This window comes from Lampetra fluviatilis, chromosome 1, assembly GCF_964198595.1.
Source record: "Lampetra fluviatilis chromosome 1, kcLamFluv1.1, whole genome shotgun sequence".
Lineage (NCBI taxonomy): Eukaryota > Metazoa > Chordata > Hyperoartia > Petromyzontiformes > Petromyzontidae > Lampetra > Lampetra fluviatilis.
In genome coordinates this window covers 12,927,458-12,936,407 of record NC_136275.1, presented here as the reverse complement: position 1 = coordinate 12,936,407, position 8,950 = coordinate 12,927,458, and the positions used below count along the sequence as shown (strand labels likewise).

The following is an 8,950-nucleotide window of genomic DNA, read 5'->3' as shown; positions in this document are numbered from 1 at the left end:
TGGCCATGGCATAGATGTGGGAGGGCAACTCTCCAAGCCGGTGGTGGAGGTAGTGGCAGAGCGGAGTGGCACCGTACAGACCTGGGATGCTTTTGTATGGGTTCACGGCCACTAGTACAGGTCCAATGTACGTCTACAGGGTTTAGGGAATACAAATTGGTATGTTGTAATGAGTGATTATATCATGTCGAGTCTAACGCACAATCAATACCTGTGGTTTTAAACGAGGGAAAACTTCAGTGAGATACAGTGGGAACAATACAAGTGTAAGCATATGTTTATTTATGAATTTATATTAAACTGTCATTACCGTCTCTATTATTAAGAAAGGTACAAATTCCCACGGGTGATATGTTGCAAAAATTGCATGAATATTTACATTTGATGCTCATGTCTATTTTTCACATGATTTAACGGTATTAAATAAATGCAACAAAATAATCTGTTATTTTGACCAATAAATGCATCACTGAGTGGATCATACTCACATATATAATATCTTGCTTATAGCGAGAGTGCAGGACCTGCAGAATGGCTTCCTCGTTGACCTGCTCCAGCTGTGACAGATCATCCATTGCCTCAACGGGGTCATTTATTTTTCTCAATTGAGCCTTTTCACTTGTTTGCTTATTTAAGGCACAAAACCTATTCTCGGTGATCAGCTTGACACTATCAGTGCTCTTGATCTCAAAAGCTAGAGGAGTGTCATGCACAGGCAAGAGTGGTATGGGAATGCCCTTCACAGTGAAAGTGTTAAAATTAGTGTCTTCCTCAACCATGCCAGCTATGGATTGAGTTGTGTTAACATCACACCCTGAATAATTCGAGATCCCTTCATGACATGGTATCAATTCAAAATTACGACTGTCTTGACCTTGCCATGTCTTTCTAAAATGTCCACTGAAATGTTGTACCACATGCTCAGCGTCCATTGTGCCAGTGCTATGTATTTCATTGTGAAGAAGAAGCTGAATGCTTTCCACGTTGTGAGTATGTGTTTCCTTTTGTGTTATATTCCCATTGGACAATGATAGATGTGTATTCGTTGATGACGTTAAAGGAATATTCTCTTCAATTCTGGGTCTCATCAAACATGGACTGCTGTCCTCACATTTATCATATTCCAGACACCTGTAGATGTCCTTCTTACCCATTCGCATGTAACCACCTTTGCTTCGTAAAGTCACACTCTCTTCTCCGTTTGCTGGACTCTGAAAATTACTACTGTGCTCCTCTACAATTGAAAGCACATTCATTTTCCCTGAACGATTTCCACCTGGGCAATTTATCTCTGCACAAGCTGTTTGAACAGCTTTTGTGAGACAGTGTGCGACTGCAGAACCTTTGTCCATAGTAATCTCACTCAGTGTGCTGCTCACGTGACCTCCAGAGGCCAGTGTATTTGTAACAAGGTTTGTTTTTCTGCTCCACATCTCAGATTGCTTCAAATGACATCGCGCTGGCTCTATCGTCTTCTGTAGCATTATTGTTGTCGATTTCTGTTGATGTAGCAGCAGGGTGAGCCCATACCATCAATCCCTGAAAACAATAGGTTGAGATTAATTTCTAAATATTCATACATTTTTACACAATTTACCTTTGATACGAACGTTTAACAAATAAATATATGGTCACATTTCAATCTGAGTAGGTTAAAAATGTAAAGGTAGAAAAAACTATCAAAATGGATTGTGATTAGAGTTTCTTTCAAATATATTGCAATGACAACATTCTATACTTTATTGCGATTTTACGCCAGTAGATATTTGCTTTAATAGCTGTGTTTGTAGTTTATACTGCAGTATTACGAGTTAGGCATAATAAGTGCATTAAACACATGAATATATTGAAAACATGTTATAAACATTGACATAGAAGAAAACATAAAGACTTAAAAGTACAGAAAATAGCACAGAGAGATGTATGCTTTAAATTATACCGAGAAACAAATATAGAAACACATCAATCAGAGAGCATATACAAGTTAGAGATATCATATTCACTGTTAAGAAAAGGCAGTGGGGTTTAGGTAGCACACGTCGCTACACGAGGGTGATGGTGACCGTATGGCAGCCAAAGTAGACAGCACACCTGAGAGAATGGTCACCATGGAGATGGAGTGATGAGATGACGTGCAGGAGCGAGATGAATGGTTGCATCGCGAATACCATTATGGACGTGACAATGTCAGAAGGCCTTTATCCAGCAGTGGATGAGATCATCGCTGTTGATAACATATTTTTTTTTACATTGCATTGCTTTGATCATGAACACTTGAACACTTTAGTGGTTTGTAAGGCATATTGATACGTATTAAGCTAAATTAATAACATTTAAAACGAGTGTATGTTATGAGAAGATTAACATGTGTAGAGAAGTGCATCCTTCAAGCCAAAACAATTGTATACACAACCAAAAATTACCCAACAAATGTAAACAGCAAGTGCTGTGACACCATCAACAGAGGGAAATAACATCTGCTTAATTTTAAGGCTCCAATCATACCCCTGGGCTAACATTTTTTAATCCATATTTCCAAGAACTAGTAAGCCTTACTTGCAGTAAATTACATGTCCTGTTAAGACTTTACATATTAAAACAAAAATACTGGACTGGCACCATGCCACGATGAAATGGTCAGTAAATAATTATTGGTCTGACATCTATGAAATGGCACCAGCATGTGCTGGACAATTCATTTGCAGGTTGCAGTGATGTTACTTCAGCAGCAATTAATACTATAATTATTTTATTCACTTGGCCCAGTTCTGCATTGGATGGGATCGCTGGCTGGGAGCTGACTGTGCAGATATCGAGTGAGCAGAGGGTATTTAAAAAGAGGGACAGAAATAAAGCCTGTAACATGGGAGTGGCAATTAAATAAGCACTTAAAGAGTTGAGAAAATGTGAACTGCGCAACAAACATTCTCGGGTTATTTAATTTATTTTATGAAAATGTATTATTGTGCATGTATCGTCATAGATCATTTATGATTGTGCAAATAATTTAGCCTTGTATATCACAAAAGCATTATAAAAGTAACTAACTATTTCTGAATGTAACGATCATTCCATTAAATTGTATATCAAATTATGATCGAGAATTTTTACTTAAAATAATTTTAAACCCTTGATATGTACATTCAATCATCATCCTGAATGAAGACGTTCAATAAAGAATCCCAGCTGCAAAATCAAACTCATGACTTAGAAACTGCAAGTCGGAACCTCGCAGTACTCTTCAATGTTCTCAGAGAAGCTGTAAATAATTATTTACTGGGAGAAGTCTAATGAAAACGGCGAATTATGGCAACATCAAGCAGGGTCAATGTATTGTCTGCTCTATCTGGCTCTCGTGAAATGTTGGCGGACATTTTTCATAATTTTTAATTGGTTTGTTTTTATTGCACTAATACAAAATATATATGCAAAATTGCCAAATGGGCTGTTAAAGATGTTTTAATCTGAAAAATGTGGCCAGTGACCACCGCACAATATCCCCTCTTAAATAACACCGTCACTTTTAAGCACCACCACTCGCTAACTCAACTAGAATGATGAGACCCAGTTGACTGTCTATCTGTAGCATACAAGCAGAGTTTATTTCCCCCCAAAATAGTTGGTTCCTCTCACAGGCATCCATCTGGCTAGCGCTCACTCACATGCTGAAGCTTACCAGAATTCTGTTTTCATCACTGCATGCATCACATATTTTACTGATATATATCTATTCACGAATCTCGCAATGAATCAAAATGTGTGCTAAAATGCACAACACATTTATTTTGTGTACTCATGCAGTTATGAGTTATGCTGAAGTTGTAAAAAAATATACATTAAGCTAATTTTAGGCACTTTTTAAAGTCTCTGTAAGGAGCAATTCAGTGCATAACTATTTTAGGTCAATAATTGATTTTCACCAATACATAGTTCTGGACAGAGATTACGTACATGAATTGGAACAATATAGCATGACGACTTAATGTTTAACAACCCGCCTTCATAATTGTGTGCACTACAAAGGTAAAAGTGCAACACAGCACACATAGTAATTCAATGAACATGTGCTCTTTGCTATAACTATAACAACTGCATACACGCACACATATACTCACTTTGGCTATAGATCATTTACTGTGATGCTACCGGCAGGCAGTAGGCTAAAAAATGCCCAGCTGAGTTTTTGAATCAAGTACACTCAACAGAAAAGTTAAGCTCAGCAGGCGTGATCACTAGAACTGACATTATCTCTGGCAGTGCAAGAAAACTGCATTGCAAGTGTGACATAACATCAAAGCCTATCTGTTCGTTTATAAAAGCCTTTATGGAGCCTTTCCTGTTTGTATGAATAACACAGATCTCCATGCTACGTGCTTTGTACCAATTTTAAAGCTTTTGTTTGGAAGAACCCATTCTAAAAAGCTGAAACATTTAAATTTGTGAAGCTACACAACGCAGTGATGTATCTTGCTTGAGTAAATATTGTAACTACTTTAATTTTTAAACTGAAATTGATCATGAATAGTAACATATCAATCTGCCTAAAGATTAAAGTTTGCTTTTTACATTGTTCAGAAACATGGGCATTGATATATAAAAAACATCTAACACACCTGAAGAGTGCTCAGATATGCATGAAGAGACGCATACTTGGAATTACATTAAGAAAAGTAGGTTGGCTTGGGCAGGACACGTCTCTACAAGGGATGATGGCCAGAATTTACAATAATGATGGAGTGGCAGCCAGAGAAAGGAACACGTCCGAGAGGTTGTCCACCGAGCATATGGAGTGATTAAATTAGCTCGTGTGCAGGTGCTAGCTGAATTACAAAAATTGTAGGAGAATGAGAGATACTGATGGCTTAGAGTGGACCTCACCCAGCAGTGGATTGAACCGGACTAATGATGGTGATGAGTCGTACTTGTATTGTTTTAAATAAAGCTATTAGACAAGGATAAAATACATGTTTATGCCATGTTTTTGAAATGTAAAGTGAGATGTTTCTGAAATTAAGTGCAATCTACTGAAGACGACTGTCACCGGATCCCCTCTTCCAAACGCCCCTAAAATACAGAGTGATATTGATCAGCGCATAGAATATTATTTTAAAATATTTTCTTTTAGTTCTGTCCGTAGCCGTGACGAGGTTCACAGATGCACCATATCACTACAGTTCATGTTTATAAATTGGTTAGAATTGATAAATAATTCAAACCAACCCTTTGCGGCTCAAACATGACAGCATCTTTTAAATACTGGTCTCAACAATATATTTTTTTAAAAAGTGCCCTTCCATTTACAGTGAGTGTGGCTGCACAAACACCACAATTATATCACGCTGTGACATTTCCATTCTATTTTATAAAAAAATTTATGTATGTGTAATCCAGAAGCCCAATATGCCATACTTCCCCATGTGCTTACTGGACATTCAATTATCGAGTGGCCATTTTGGCACAGCAAAGCCCTAAGGATGTTTGAAATGTACCTATCCTGTTTTTCTCCAAACCTGATCACCAAATTCAAATATTAGTAGCAAACTCCGAGCAATTGTATATGTCCCGTGATCTGATGCACTGCTCTCCAGTTGCTACGATGATTTAAGAGGTGGCAAGCAAACAGGACTAAAGTAAATACATCTGTTGCCTTTGGTGTCGCATTCCATATAACAAGCCGCTTGCCAATTTGAATTCTCTCCATATGATGTGTACACAAGTATATGTACAGTACACCCGTTTGCTCATCTGTTTCAAATGTAAAAGATAAGCTTTTGGTTTTGTAAGGTTTGATGTTAACAAACTAAAAAGTTAGATTAAATAGTGTACCATCAGACGGCGTTAATACCCAAACACATTACAACGGGATGGGGAAAGGTAAATGTGAATACTGCCACCTATGGCTTTTTGCTGAAGCAGCGTGGCCAAACAGCGCATCTGTTTTACGACACAAGGACCCACCACTAATTGTCCCTGGCAGAATTTAGTCCACAACCTTGAACTGAGGTATGGATATAATTGCTTAATAGGGTTAGCTATATTTCTTCGATCCAAGTGAAACCCGTTGAGAGGATGTGTATTTTAGAACGGAGCCCTGGAAACAACAAATGTTGTTGGGTATAGAACGACGTTATGAAACCTTTCATGCAAAATTATTAAACAACTTCAACGCTAACCACATTGGTTTGAACAAGATCAATACATATACTGTAGTGCCTTTCAGGTTGAAATGTACTTATTTGAAATACTGTATCTCAAAACGCACGGTACCGTTTGACAAGCAGAGTATAACAATACGACACTATATTGTAATAACGTTAACTTTTCAAGTCACAAGCCAACGCGCTACAAACCATATCTGTTGTCATAATGAAAGTGCCCAATTATACTAACCGACTCTGTGAACATGTTTACCTGTACAATCCACGCACAAAGCACTCGCGTCTCACGCTCAGGAGACGGATGGCTCGAGCCGTGGAGCCACGGGGCACCCCTCTCACCACTCTGGCAGCCGCAGCAGGCGCACGGAGGGCCGGGTGACCACACCTGCACCTGTCCCTCCCCCACCACTCATCATCATTACCTTGCATCCGCAGGGTGGCACTTGTCGGTGCGAAATTCCCTCTCACCTTTAACCCCCGGTGTCTCTTGCTCACCCCGACGCGTGAGGATGCAAATAAATGAATTTGCCCATGTGATAATGGATAATTAAGCTATTGAGTGAATCCTCATCCTCCCTCCTGAATTTTATTTCCTCGCCCCCTCCAATGTCCCCATTATTTTCAACGTATCGTACAATTGCCCGGCCTTGCAAGGAGGTGGGGTGCCCTCCACCTTGACTTGCTGGTGCCCAATCGAGCAGGCACGCCGAGTGTCAACTCACCGAGCGGGGAGGGCCTCACACTCACACTTTTCACCACGGGCTGTCCCATGGCCGTGCAGTTCAGCGTTGTGAGTGGTGGCAAAGACTACTCCTTTTACTGTTAGCACCACCCCTCTGTGGATAAACCCCACCCCAGAGCAAAGTGTTATTGCAGGGTTTCCACACGAGATGATTTTAACTCTAAATATTGAAAGTCTGTGTATTTTTTTTTCGTTTAAATTGAGAGTAAGGTCATTTACATGGGTTCTCTCCGCTTGAGATCGCGTTGCATTTGAGTCATTTAAGAGTTTTTTTATTTAATATTCAGCTTTTATATTTAGCACTATTTGTTGAAAAATTTCAATTGTAATCCTTGCCCGTCCCGACGAGTTATGTACGATAGGTAGAGGCAATGGCAACATTGATTTGAATATATTCAGCCATTTAAATTAAACATGTCAAGCATGAGGCTGGGGAGCAACCTATCCCTTGTATGCTGCTTGTGTGTACATATATATGTACACGGGTAAAATTGTTAACTTGACACGTTCTCTTCATATAATTTAAAGCAGTGTTCACTAATTGTCAGAGGTGGTGGGGTTACTTTCGCCGATAAGACATCATCAGTGTTGAGGGCCGTCACACATTTGAACCATTGGGTTTGTGACAGCACGATGGTGGGGGGGGGGTAGCTGCTCACCCATGATAGTGGATTGTTCGCCTTTTGGCGTTCTCTGGTCTGATACTGGTGAAACGAGGCCCTAAATAAAGGTGTCTCTGGTGTAGGCCAATCAGTTTGAAAGACAATGTAATGCAGACATTATTCCTTGCAAAAGGCTTCTATTTGGTGTTTGAACATCTTAACACCTGTTTATTTTCAGAAATAGTAAAACCTCTTATTTTTTCATATGATGGGGGGTGTTTTGACATTTGTGTATTGTCGGGGGGGGGGGGGGGGAGCACGTCTGGTGCTCAACCAAAGGCCACCAGGGGGCCGCCAAGTCGCCCGTGGGCATTGCAATGAAGATAACACCGATTTAAAGGCAACATTTTTGCCCCAGGTCTGGTAACAACAATTAAAGTGTCTCAACCGCGCCTCCCAAGTGGCTGGATCCCAACGCAAATTCCCTGCCACATTCCCCACGCTGCCGTGAATCCGACCTCAATTCCCAGAGGTCCCCCACCCACTCCTCAACACCCACAACCTCTCACCCTCAACTGCCCGGATATTTGCTGCCACCGATGTCAGAATTAGATTGTTCAACAACTAAAAAACATTTGATCGGAGAAGGAATCCGATGAGATATGAAGCTCTTTTTCACGGATGTCCTGTATGGGCTGGTCAGCAAAGGTACAACAGCAAATACAAAAGGAATTCAAAAGAGAGAAAATGGTAAGCAAATCAGTAAACATAATTAGTTCATAATCAACGTTTTTGGGTTAGATCGCGTTATTTATAAATGTGTCGTAATCCTCCACCACACGACACGGCCAATCAGCAAAAAAGTATCACTTTGACAAAAGACAAATAGTTCACTGCTTTAGCCCACCGGTGTGTTGAAGCGTGAAACCACAACATTTACAATCAGTGAACTATTTGTCTTTTGTCAACGTGACACTTTTTTGCTGATTGGCCGTGTCGGGTGGTGGAGGGTTACAACACATTTATAAATAACGCGATCTAACCCAAAAACGTTGATTATGAATAATATTGGTTGCAAAAGCCTACGTGTTAAACTAACATAATTAGTTGATTATATAAGTCCGATTAAGATTGGGCAAGGCAGTTAAAACAACAACAGCACAGTCCCAGCCCCTCAACGAGATAACACACAGCAGTACCTCAATTAAGCGACACAATTTAGGTTTGAGTTCCTGGGGTCATTTTACGCCTTGCCGCATTAATGTCGAGCAATCGAATGATCAAAATGTCAGTGACCAATGCCTTCTGGCCGTGAACGAATACGCCAACTGCAATAGGCATCTAGGTCTAGCCCCCCCCCCCCCCCCCCGTGTCTATGCATTGGTGGTTCAGTGGTAGAATTCTCGCCTGCCACGCGGGAGGCCCGGGTTCGATTCCCGGCCAATGCA

The 8,950-nt window shown here is 40.3% G+C and overlaps 1 non-coding gene across 1 annotated transcript; it reads left to right on the top strand.

Annotated features, from left to right (window-relative positions):
* The first annotated feature begins 8,879 nt into the window (after positions 1–8,879).
* On the top strand, positions 8,880–8,950 carry TRNAG-GCC (transfer RNA glycine (anticodon GCC)). Its single transcript has one exon. It is a non-coding gene; the product is annotated as a tRNA-Gly (tRNA).